Source organism: Megalops cyprinoides, chromosome 14, assembly GCF_013368585.1.
Source record: "Megalops cyprinoides isolate fMegCyp1 chromosome 14, fMegCyp1.pri, whole genome shotgun sequence".
In the NCBI taxonomy this organism is placed as follows: domain Eukaryota; kingdom Metazoa; phylum Chordata; class Actinopteri; order Elopiformes; family Megalopidae; genus Megalops; species Megalops cyprinoides.
This window is the reverse complement of record NC_050596.1, coordinates 665,488-678,898: the sequence shown is the minus strand read 5'-3', so window position 1 is coordinate 678,898 and position 13,411 is coordinate 665,488. Positions and strand designations below refer to the sequence as shown.

The 13,411-nt window shown below is 40.6% G+C and overlaps 1 protein-coding gene across 2 annotated transcripts in view; it reads left to right on the top strand.

Annotated features, from left to right (window-relative positions):
• The window catches only part of LOC118788727 (B-cell CLL/lymphoma 9 protein-like), a 136,441-nt gene that overhangs the window by 57,618 nt on the left and 65,412 nt on the right, over positions 1 to 13,411 (top strand). For both annotated transcript variants that reach the window (XM_036544759.1, XM_036544758.1), the window contains exon 3: positions 3,964 to 4,042. The gene's annotated coding sequence lies outside the window, so the exon portion shown is untranslated. The remainder of the gene's footprint in view (positions 1 to 3,963; positions 4,043 to 13,411) is intronic.

Sequence of the window (13,411 nt, the reverse complement as noted above, 5' to 3'; positions counted from 1 at the left end):
ATGGATTGAGCAGATTTGGCATCTCTCAGTCCCAGGGGAATATAGGTCTGGTGGGGGCTTTCTGTTTCTAGGAGGTGTTCATATGGGACTCTGCCTGTGCCCTACTGCGGGGCTCAGGGGGCCTGCAGACTGCCATCCTCTGTGCCAGCTGCCTACTCCCTCTCTAAGTGGCACATAATGCTGCCTACTTCTTCTCTAAGTGAGTAAGATATTAGTAAGTAGGATATTTACAGATGTGTACATTGCAATATGTGTTTCAGTCTCATATTTACTTAAGATTGGGTTAATAAATACTAGATCATTACAACCTAAAGCTACGTTAATAAACAAGTTGATTACTGATCACCAATTTGATATCTTATGCCTGACTGAAACATGACTTAAACCTGATAACTTTATCGCTCTTAATGAATCAGCTCCTCCCAATTACAGTAATCACCAGGTCCCTCGACCTACTGGCAGAGGTGGCAGTGTTGCTGCTGTACACAGCTCCAAACTCCGCACCACTTTTAAACCTGGCTATAACTTAAATTCGTTTGAACTGTTAGTACTTAGCTTTGCACATCCTGACAAGACTGCATTCCAGCTATTTACCCTTGTAATAGTTTACAGGTCACCGGGCCCTTATAGTGTGTTTGTATCGGAATTTGCCAACTTTTTATCCGACCTGATTGTCAATACGGAAAAGGCTGTGATAGTAGGCGACTTTAATGTGCATATGGATAATGAATATGACCCGTTCAGAACAGCATTTTTGTCTATCATTGAACCTATTGGACTCTATCAAGCTGTGGACAAACCCACACATTACTGTAACCATACTTTAGATCTGGTCCTCATATATGGAGCTGATATTAACCAGGTAGAAATTATGCCACACAATCCTGTGTTATCAGACCACTATCTCATCTCTTTCAATTTACCGCTAACGTGCCTCACATACTCGGAGCCCAAATCTTCTTCGAGGCACACGTTTTCGTCTTTTACAGCTAATGCCTTTATCGATGAGCTCCCTAGATCATACAACCTGTACAATGACTATGTTCAAAACCTAGCTTAACTGACATAAATCTACTCGCAGACAGTATTGACTCTACTTTGCGTAAAACTCTCAATGCCATTGCTCTTTGGTACAATGACCATACGCATACTCTCAAACAAGCCACGCGTAAACTCGAAAGAAAATGGCACTCCACCAAATTACAAGTTTTTTTCCTTGTGTGGAAGGAAAGTCTCCTAACCTGTAAGCATGCCCTCATAGCTGCCAGATCCAAATATTTTTACCCTTATTGAGAAAAATAAGGGCAACAATCCTAGGTATCTGTTTAGCACTATCGCCAGATTAAATAAGAGTCCTGAATCAGTTAAGCCTAACGTGCCAGCTATTCAGAGTAGCAGTGACTTCATGAACTTCTTCAATAGTAAAATCATAACGATAAAAGACACAATACAAACATTTTCATCGACTTCTGCCTCCTGCCTGGCCAGTCCTGTCCCAGACAACATAAGTATGTCTATTAGGCCTGCCTCGCGCTTTGACTCTTTTATACCCATTGAACTTAACAACTTTCTTTCTTTTATCAATTCATCTAATAACTCTACCTATCAGAACGATATCAGTTTGTCTCCATTAACAATGAATCTTCTGCTCGTTCCAGAGTATACCACAAGGATCTGTGCTTGGGCCTCTGCTCTTCTCGTTATACATGTTGCCTCTTGGCGATATCATCCATAAACATGACATTAGCTTCCACTGTTATGCGGATGACACTCAGTTATACATATCAGTCATACCTGATGTCCCTCTGAATATCTCAAACATGGAGGCCTGCCTAACAGATGTAAAGAATTGGATGGCCCAAAATTTTCTCCTTAACTCAAAACCGAAATGTTGGTTGTTGGCCAAAATTCAATTAGGAGCAAATTCACTCACTTTACACTGGACCTTGATGGTGTCTCCCTCTCCTCGAGCACAGCTATCAAAGACCTTGGTATTGTCATTGATCCTGAGCTCTCTTTTGAAACTCACATAGCTAACACCTCTAGGACAGCCTTCTTTCATTTGAGAAATATAGCCAAAATCAGGAAAATTGTATTAGTTAATGATGCTGAAAAGTTAATCCACGCCTTTCTATCCAGATTAGACTACTGTAATGCCCTCTTGTCAGGATGTGCAAATGTCTCACTAAAACCCCTTCAGCTGGTACAAAATACAGCTACTCGAATCTTAACTGGAACTAAACGTTTTGAGCACATTACCCCAATTCTAGCTTACATTACTCTTACTCACATTTAAGGCTTTAAATGGGCTTGCCCCTGTCTGTCTTAAGGACCTTCTTCATCCATACCTTCCACAAAGAGCCCTTCATTCCCAAAATGCCGGGCTTCTCATCATTCCAAGAGTGGGCAAAACTACTATAGACGGTAGAGCCTTTTCCTATCAAGCCCCTCTCCTGTGGAACAGCTTATCTACCGAGGTTCGGGGAACAGACTCTCTCTCCACCTTTAAGTCTAGGCTAAAAACATATCTATACAGTAAATCCTTTAGCTGAGGGAAATGGCCTGGTGCTAGCGTGGATCATAAAGTCTTTGGTGGACTAAGTGGTCATTGCTGTCATGACATGGACTCTGTGCCGTGAACTGGTGTTGACTGCCATAGGGCCGCCCTCATGACTTTTTTCCTTGTTGCACACTGGCATCTTTTCTCACTGCCCCTCCTCTCCTGCCTCTCTGCTGTACATTCATGTCATTCTTACCATCCACTAATCATTGTTCTTTATTTGTTTTCTGTCCCTGTTCCGGGCTCCTGTCTGTATGGTAGTCCAAGCATCACACCCCAATCTCCAGTCCTGCTACTTCACTGCCCTGCCTATCATGCCAACTGCGTGCCAAGAACCGGACATTCTCTAAGATACATTTTATAATTACTGTTATTTACTACTGTCTATCAAAACTCAAATGTCTTAAAGTACGTTGTACAATTTCAAGTATTCTATGTAATTCTATCTGCCCAGTGCCGGCCAGAAGCAGATGGGCTCCCCCTCTGAGCTGGGTTCTGCTCAAGGTTTCTTCCTGTAAATTATGGAGTTTTTCTTTGCCACTGTTGTCTTAGGCTTGCTCTCAGGGGGTCTCAGGCCTGAGAAAAATGTAAAGCTGCTTCGTGACAATTTGTGTTGTAAAAAGCGCTATACAAATAAAAATGAATTGAATTGAATATTTACAAGCATGCCTGTTGTAGCTACAGTTTGTAAGACAGTGTTTGTTGCCATTGCTGCTGCACTGCGTAACCTAGCACATGTTGTTCTATGAGTTATGGTTTGTGTGTTGCTGTGTGAGTTTTGGTTTGTGTATTGCTGTATGAGTTGCAGTTTGTGTGTCACTGTTAGGGCTGTCCCGAATACCATTTTTTGGGCTCCGGAGATTCGGTAGTAATCAACAGTGAATATTTGAAGCTTCGGCTGCAACACGTGTCTTTCAGGTCAATTAAAGGCATTAATTTTGAAGGATTCTGTTATTCTACAGTATTATTGTTTGTACAGTCATGTGCCGCTTAACGTCTATTCAGACAACGTCCATTCACATATACATCCGTAGTCCCAAGGTTATAATAAAGTTTAAAAACCCGATCACAGAACGGGACATAGCAGACATAACCAGACGTATGAAGGCAACGCCCAAGCTAAGATGATATATATCCACATTTTAGCAGTGCAATTAAAAAGTATAAATATAGTACAAGAATGTGCTGAAAAAATGTATTTTGCAGTTTGCCTTTATTGATAGCCTACATTTAGCAAAAAAAAAAAAAACGAATATCTGAATCCCAAAATTGAAAACCGAATACCTAACCAACGAACGAATATCTGAATAGTCGAATATCCGGGTCCAGCCCTAGTCACTGTGTGAATTGCAATTTGTTGTGCAGCTTTGCCTGATACAGCATTCTCTCCTTGTCTCCAGCAGGTTTGGGAGCTCTATGGGGTCTTGTTGCATTGCAGAGGCTTGAGATGACTTCAGCTCTATCATGATGCAGAGGGACATGGTGAGTGTTGTGACAGGTGGGGAGGAGGGCTGGAAACTTCACCTCTCGTCTTTAGTCAGGTACCTTTTTAAGGTACCTGTATAACCAGGCACAGGTAGAGTAGGATTGTATTGTACCAGGTGCTCAGGGTTGGGGAGTAATGGAATACATGTAACGGGGTTACGTATTTAAAATACAAAATATGAGTAACTGTATTCCATTACAGTTACCATTTAAATTGATGGTAATCAAATTACAGTTACATTTTAAACATATCTAGATTACTGAAGGGATTACGTTGGATTTTTTCATGTAATTTCATTTTTTTTTTTCATTTAATGTTTACTCAGTTGGAAAATCTATCCAATGATACGCGACTCCGGGGTGTATCTCCCATATGCCGCTCACAAAAAAAAGAAGAAAAACGCGCACAACCTGCCAAACTCACAAGACAGTAGAATGGAGAGTGAGACAGAATGCAATCAGCGCAACACATTCATGTCATGGAAATACCGGGACCATTTTACTCTCAAATTTCAAATAAGGTCGCAACATAACAGTACAATGCAAGCTGTGTTTGCCAGCAACCAAACTGCTATCCGCTTTAAAAGATTCGACCTCTAACCTGAAGAAGCATCTTGAAGTAAGTTCTCTTTTTCATTATTTAAGCTAATATTGATTGTTAGCTAGCTATCTTACATAGTTTGGCTGCACTAGATTAGCTATTCAGCTAGCTAGTAGGCTAGTAGGTAGGTATAGTATTAAAGCTAACTAGCTAACAAGTAGATACAGTGACAAAACAAGTGAAATTTCACATGTTCAAAACTGCGATTATTCCAACAATTTTACAGTACTCATATTATACATTAAATTGTTAAGCTACTCCTTTCTCACTTACAATGTATTTAGGGTGGCTCATGCCTTTTCTAAGTCATTTTTATGTGTAAGTAGAGTTTTTGAATTAACATTTACAATTCTGAAGAAACTGCGATGAAATGCCCATAGGCTTTACATGGGGGTGCCAAAATGTTAGCCACAACAATGCTAAGTGAACGTTCTAAAAATAACCATTCAGAACCTTAGTCAGATGAACATAAAAAAAACATTAAAAATTAAGAACACAGTGTTCAGAAAGTAATGCAGAGTATTTAGATTACGTTACTTACCTTGAATAATCTAACAGAATACGTTACAAATTACATTTTAGGGCAAGTATTCTGTAATCTGTAGTGGAACATATTAAAAGTAACCCTCCCAACCCTACAGGTGCTGATGCAGGTAAAGTGAAGAGTAATAGTGTGTGGTACCAGGTGCTGGTACCAGGTACAGTGGAAATTAGGGCTGTGCGATATGGCGATATATATTGTGTGATGATAGAAAAACGTCTATCATTACATATTATCGTTTATTTCATTGTGTCGCAAATCACACACTTTATGGCAATATTTTTCATCATTTGGACAACACTTCGCGTTCTTCCACACGGCATGGATGCAGGCAGGAAATTTGCATGAAGGCAACACAAACAAACATGGAGGAGAGTGAATGTGACAGAACTTGAAATGTGTTTTCTATTTACCTTTTTATATTTTATACATTAATATTTTATATTTTGTTACATGCTTAACCCTTTCGCACATAACTTATTTTTATGCTATGTAGTGCATGTTACATTACATGGTTCGTTATGTTTTCATTAGCGTTATTAAGCTTCTCATAGTTTTCAGTTAGCATTTGCTATATTTAACGTTAAATTGCTGTTTCCTCAAAGCTAAAATTAGCTAGAATTTTTCCAGTCTAGTGTTTTAATCGCACTGGTTTTAGCATACACACTAAACAGCAAATCACACCAGTGTGACCGTACGCACAGTTTTGTTTGATGTCTGTAATTCAGTATAATATGTGCAATATTCCCTCTAGTGTTCAAAGCAAGGAAAAGGAGATGGATCAAAACGTAACTCTCACTCGTGTCGGTGTCATCATGGAATGAATGCAACAGTGAAGCAACCTCTATTTATATGTCAGATGAGCAGCAATATAATGGAGGGAAATCACAGCGTTAGAGTGGGAGGGAGATAAAGTTTTCATATCAAAGTGATAAAGATCTGTATTTCCTAAGATTATTGGTTAAAGCACAGTGTTTATGTTGATGCAAAAGGTTGCCTGATTATGCAAATACTTTCTTCAAAATGTGTTTAATGAACTCTCACTTTTATTTAACTTTGATCACTAGTCAAGCAGCTGAATTGAAGGAAATAGCCCGTTAGCTAATTTGTTTTTCCAATGCCATTAACTTCCTCGCACACAGTGCATATTGTCTCTCCGAAATCCGCCGCAAAAGTTAATTTTTTGAACGCACTTGAAGGCAAATAAAGAACGCAAGGAGGAGTTTCGCAAACACATCTGAGATCGCGGAGGTTCCCATAGGAATGAATGGACTTCCGGTTGACTCGCATACATACACACAGCTATATGGAAACGAAGTGTAAAATTTGCACAAAGGTTCTAAATAAAAGGAGAAAACTAATAAAATGTAAGTACCTTTTACTGTATTTGTCGAGTATATAATTCAAAATGTAATAAGAAATAGGCCTTTCCATGTGGTTATTTATTCATTGCATTTACAGAAAATGTGCTATATCGTGATATGTATCGTTATCAAGATATGAAATGACCTATATCGGGATATGAGATTTTGGTCATATTGCACAGCCCTAGTGGAAATCCAGTACAGGGGCCTCTGCCATCAACAGCAGCAGGTTCTTTCTCTGGCTTCATAATGGAACTTTTTAGTCTTAACTCGCCCAGCTGTTTTTTCTTGTTTTTTTTCCCTCAGTTGCTGTCTCTCAGCATTTGGCTGCTGTTGGTTACAGCGTATTTCTGTACTTGGAACTGAGGGGGCAGTTCCACCCATAAACTAGGTTCAGGCTAATTTGCTGTCATAGTGGGGTGTCAGTCAGGACACAGGAGTCAGGTTCCGGGTTCAGAGGTTTATTGAGAATTTTCGTGGAGTGGGTGTGGAATGTGTGGATGTGTGCGCAAAAGTTGCATGAGTTGTGAGTGTGTGTGATTTCCTGCAAAGATTCAGAGGAACAATAAATCAGAATTGATAGTTATGGCAATAAGAACATTTACACATGAAGGACAAACATGATCTTAATTAATGTGCACACATAATATACATTGGATATGGATGCATATCACCCTTCTCTGTCTACAGACAATTGTAATACACCCAGGTGGACTCAGGCATAGTACTTACGCAGGCACAGATGCACACAACAACAACACAATGCTCAGTCCCCAAGGACTTGGTCTCCCCAGTTGTTCACCCCACAGGTATAGAGGTTATGCACTGATGTCACTTTCCTGTCGCAAATATATTAATACATGTTATGACATGTGAGATGTCAGACAAATTTGGTGATCATTGGACGCTATTTTAGAACATTAAGCCATGTTAAGCCATTTCACGTGAAGCGTTTTAGAACGTCTGCAAAAGCTTGGTCGTAGGCCTACATACTTCAAGGCAGGATTTGTTGGTGAAATTAAAGTTACGAGGACACTAATGAATATTCTGGTTGTATGTGGACGGGTTTGTACAAATATTTTTATTTTATTACAACTTTTATTTGGAAAGCTGTAAGCTACACATTTCGTTGCCTGGATTCCAGGTGTTTCTGCGAATTGCAGCGATCCATTTCCTTCTCTTTTATTTAGTTTCAGCAGTCTTTAAAACGATAGCTCTGATTTCTTGTTGAATCTATTTGTACAGTCAATTCCACACCTTTCCCATTTTAGATGTGTTTTTTGTGTTTTCGCGGCATTCAAGCTGAACGCTGCCACTCAGTAAGTCTTTCTGCCACTCAGTGGGTGTAACCCGCATGACTCCGCCTACTGTGATGTCACGTGCATAACCTCTATTGGTACAGTACTGAGGTGGGGGAGGTCACCACTACTTTATATTGTCCTGTATCCTTGGCCCTATTGAGGTTCTTATTGGTGGCCAAAGGATATGGACAGGTCAGAGGGCAGATGGTGACCTGGGGGCCATCCTTGGGGGTGTGCCTGTGCCTCAGGTTACCTGCAGGGGTCCTGTTGATAAGGGGAGCAGCAGGACCAGTTTGGGGAGGTTTCAACTGGGTTGTAAACAAAGTTTCTATGAGAGGTGGGGATTGTGTTCACAAACAAAGACTATGGAATGTGGCCCTTTTCTACAGTACTATTCCTTTTAATTTCACTTTTTAATTGTTTCCTCAAAGGAGTGTCACTTTTCTGCTACTGAGTATGCAACACCCGGATTTGTGTTCTGGCTGCTGTACTGCATGGCAGCCTTTTCTCTCTCAAACTCATGGCTGCACTCACTGGCTCTGCAGTACTGCTGGCCTGGATGCACAAACAGAGCAGTGCACACAGCAGTGGTGCTTTTCCATAAAGTGAAATGCTTGTATAGTTCATGATATATATTTGAAATGGCTGGCATTCATGAGCTCATTGAAAATGTTTTTGTCTTACAAGCATGAGACTGGAGTCACAGGGGCTGTATCAGCAGGGAAATTTACAAAAAAAGCAATGGCCTTAGAGGTGAGTTCCACAATGACATGGCAGGGTCACATCTAAAGACATGGCTGTGCAAGATACATCCCATTTTGTGCATTGACCAATGGATGCACTAAATAAATGCTTCATTACCCAGTGTTAGTGGCATGAATAAGTGTGTCTCTATTAGATTAGCAAGTAATGGATGTTTCTAAATGAAATTAGTGTATTTACAAATGAATGCACACTTTCCTGGAGCATTAAACTGGCTCTGTGGTTTTTTTGAAGTGAAGACAAAATGACAAGGAAAGATGAGATGTATGAGAAAGTAGTTTAACCAAAGCCATATAGCTTCAGCCCCTGGCAAGACCACGTGAATGATGATGATTTTGTGATCACCTATGGTCTTTGGTAACATCCAGTATCTAGGGGAGAAAAACATGAAAATGCTACTTGAATGTAACTGTCAGTTTAAATGGTAGTATCACTACCATACCATACGAGCCATACAACTGTTCATCTGTTCTGTACCTATCAATATATCTAGCTGTGTCTATTCCATAGCTGTGTAAGCACAGCAATGATATTTTGATTTCTCTCCATATTATGAGGCCTTATGTTTTATTTTGTGTATACAGGACTGGTTAATCAGCTCTATATCAGTTGTAGTTTCCTATTTTATTTTTTATTTAACCTTTATTTATTCAGGTGAATCCCATTGAGATAGAGATATCATTTTCAAGAGAGACCTGATGTACATAAAATAAAAATAAAAACATTCATGGACAAATAATCTCAGAACAATTTACAGTATGAATTAGTTAACAAATGACAATACAAAAATGTAATATTGTGATGAAATGGCACATAAAGGAAATTTAAAACACATAAAATGCGAAATTAAAAGCACCAGCCATTTATCTATTCTATTCAATTAAATTTTACATGTATAGTGCTTTTTACAACACAAGTTGTCACAAAGCAGCTTTACATTGTTCCCAGGCCTGACACCCCCTGTGAGCAAGCCTAAGGCAACAGTGGCAAAACTGCCTAAATTAACAGGAAGAAACCTTGAGCAGAACCCAGCTCAGAGGGGGAGCCCATCTGCTTCTGGTTGGCACTAGGCAGATAGAATTACATAGAATACTTGAAATTGTACAATGTACTTTAAGACATTTGAGTTTTGACAGTTCTCGGTACACAGTTGGCTTGATAGGCACGCAGTTGGCTTATAATAAAGAAATAGTTGTAAGAAAATACATGAACGGAAGGAGGGAAAAAAAAGAAACCACAACATGTTGATATTAATCATGTACACAGCCTAATACTGAGTACAGGCACCTCTACTTACAATGTAAAATAAAAGAATGTCATTTTATGATGATACACAGATACATTGAAAGGATGTACAGAGAAATGACATTGGCATGGTGAGTGATCGCATTCCACACTTATGGTGCTGGATTGTACTGGTGGATGAGATCTCCTGAAGTAGGCTGTGATGTTGTGGGCTTGACCGATGCAGATGTGTCCCGTGTCCTGTGGTTTTTCAGCAGATGTCAGCCAGGTGTCAGATGTCAGCCATGGCACCCTTCTCTCCCAGTTGTTTGAAATCCTCCTTTTCACTGGAACACCTGCAATGACACACAAGAGAGAACGCGGAAGCGCATCTTGCCAAAGTACATGGCATCAAAAAATGTAATTGTTATTCTTATAAATGCCTAAACTGTCTCTATGTAGTTTCGGTGGGAAACGACAGTATTTATCAGTGGTGGTATGATGACCTCTTCATCCTCAGGTGACAATCTAGAGCCTAGGCAACTCTAGTCCCGCCATTTCTGGACTCTGATAAATACTACCGCCATTATATCCCTCATCTTTAGGCGGATTTGCTAACTTCTGCCTTTTGACTGTTCTGAGCCACCTCGGTGCTTTTAGCACTTTTTTAGCTGGTAATTCTGTCTCGGCAGTAAATCCTTATGTAGGGAAAGCGTTTTCAGTTAGGGGAAAAAATGTGGCCAAAACTGTACGAGAGTTGCCGGATGATCGGATTCCTGGAGGGAGACCTCCAGAATGAGTTCATCTGCAACCGTTGCCGACTTGTTGAGCACTTGGAGAACAAGATTCTTGATCTCGAGGCCCAACTAGCTGGACTCCACAGTAATCCTGAATTGTTAGAGTTCCAGGAACTGATTAGTACGCCCTATAGAGAGATAGTGTGCTCACCCAAGCCGGGTAGGGGGGAAGATACAGACCAGATAGGGCGAGAGAGCTGGGTTACAGTAGGGCGTAAGCGTAGAAAGGGGCACAAAATTCCCAGAGGGGCAGCATCTCCAGAGATCGCAGTGACCAACCGTTTCGCGCCACTGCAAGACGAGTTGACCTACGATCCTGAGAGTGGGAGGACTGAAGAGCCCCAGGGCACCCAGGTGGCCTCATCCTCCAAGAAAAGGGAGTTGGTGATAGTGGGGGATTCAGTCATATTCAGAGGGGTAGATAGCATAGTGTGTTCTCGCGACAAGGAGTCTCGCATAGTCTGTTGCCTGCCTGGTGCCCAGGTTGGAGACCTCCTGGAGAGCACGGACAAGCTCCTGGCCAGAGCGGGGGAGGATCCGGTGGTCATGGTCCATGTTGGAACCAATGACATAGGAAAGGGTAGGTTCGGGGTTCTGCAAGAAAAATTTATTGTGCTAGCGGGGAAGATTAGGAGCAGAACCTCCACGGTAGTCTTCTCTGGAATTCTACCAGTACCACGTGCAAGCAAAGGGAAGCAAGCCTTTATATGGAAGTTTAACACGTGGTTACAAACCTGGTGTAGGAAAGAGGGGTACAGGTTTATGGAGCACTGGGACTCCTTTTGGAACAGGGGTGACCTGTACAAGCGGGACGGGTTGCACCTGAACCAGAGGAGTACAGCTGCACTGGGCCAGCGTATGCTTAGGGTAGCAGAGGGTTATTTAAACTAGGGTCTGGGGGGGCAGGGAGTTTATACAGTCAGATGGGTAGGGATAGACAGACTGCCGGAATAGAACACACCATGGCTAAATATCTTATTAGTAGAGAGGAAACAATGCTTGTAAATCAGTCAGAGCAGCACTGTAATAGAGGTGGTTCTGGGCAGTTGGGGGCGGGGGTGGAGGGCAGGAAATGCACACGTGGTACTCTGAAATTCCTCTGTTTAAATGCTAGAAGCATAAAAAATAAAATTCTCGATCTGGAAACCATTATGAGTAATAGTAACTTTGATGTTGTTGGGATTACAGAGATGTGGCTTGGTGCAGGGGATGGGGATGAGTACAACGTAGAGGGATACAAGCTGCTAAGAAAAGATAGAATCAATAGAAGAGGAGGAGGCGTAGCTCTCTAGGATAATCTTAATACTCAGGAAATACCAGGAATGGAGCCCCTTGGTGTTAGTGAAGACATATGGATTAAGATATTGGGGGAAAATGAAAAAGGCCTGAATGTTGGAGTATGCTATAGGCCACCAGCCTCAGACAGCAATGTCAGTAGTATGCTCTTTGATAACATTAAACTAGCATGTCAGGAGAGTGAGACAATAGTAATGGGGGACTTCAATTACCCTTCAATTAATTGGGAAGCTGTGTCAGGTCAAGGTAAATGTGAGGAAGAGTTTTTGGATGTTGTAAATTTTGATACAGTCTGTTACTCAACCCACGAGAGATAACACAATCCTAGATCTGGTTCTGTGTAATAATCCTGATAGAATCGGCAGTATTGAGGTAGGGGAACCACTCGGTACAAGTGACCATAGTTCAATTACATTTGAAGTTTTTTGGCAAGTTAAGTCTGCATTCTCCAATGCTAGAGTATTCAACTTTAGGCAAGCTGACTTTATTAAGATGCGTGATTATACAAGGAATATAAACTGGGTACCTCTTCTAGGTGGTAAAACTGTGAAAGAAATGTGGTGCATATTTAAAACGATTATTCTGGATGTACAGCGTAAATTCATTCCGCAAGTGAGAAAAGGAAAGCTGAAAAAGAAGCATCCACAGTGGATGAATAAGTCGCTACGGAACAGTTTGAAACAAAAAAGGAAATTATTTAGAAAATACAAGTTGGAGAGCTCAGATAGTAGTAAGATTGATTACAGTAATATGTGAGCTCAAGTTAAGAAAAAAATAAGGGAAGCCAAAAGGTGTTATGAAAGACAAATTGCACTAAATGCAAAGAGCAACTCTAAACATTTTTTTTTTTCAATATTATGGTCAAAAAAGTATAGTTAAGGATGAAATAAGAGGTATAAAAAATAAGGATGGAGTTATGGTTTATAAAAACAAAGCTATTGCTGATACCCTAAACAGTTACTTTGTGGAGAGTTTCACTAGTGAAGTGTTTTTGCATATGCCTTCAGGTGCAGTCAGTTCTCAGAGACTTATAGAGGAAATTGATTTAAATGATGCAGAAGTACTAGATAAACTTCAAAAACTTAAGACAAATAAGGCAGCAGGCCCTGATGGAATATATCCAAGAGTTCTCAGAGAACTAGCAGAGGTGGTTTACAAGCCTCTGACAGTTATTTTTAAGCAGTCCCTTAAAACTGGAGAAATACCAGATGACTGGAAACATGGCAGTATAGTACCTATCTATAAGAAAGGAGACCGAACTGAACCAGGAAATTACAGGCCTGTCAGCTTAACTTGTATCGCATGCAAAATATTGGAATCCATCATTAAGGATAATTTGGAATTATTCCTGGAACGAAATGGTGTTCTAAATGATAGCCAACACGGTTTTCGCAGAGGGAGGTCGTGCTTAACAAACCTCCTGGACTTCTTTGAGGAAGCTACAGCATGTCTGGACTCAAACCAAGCTTATGATATTATC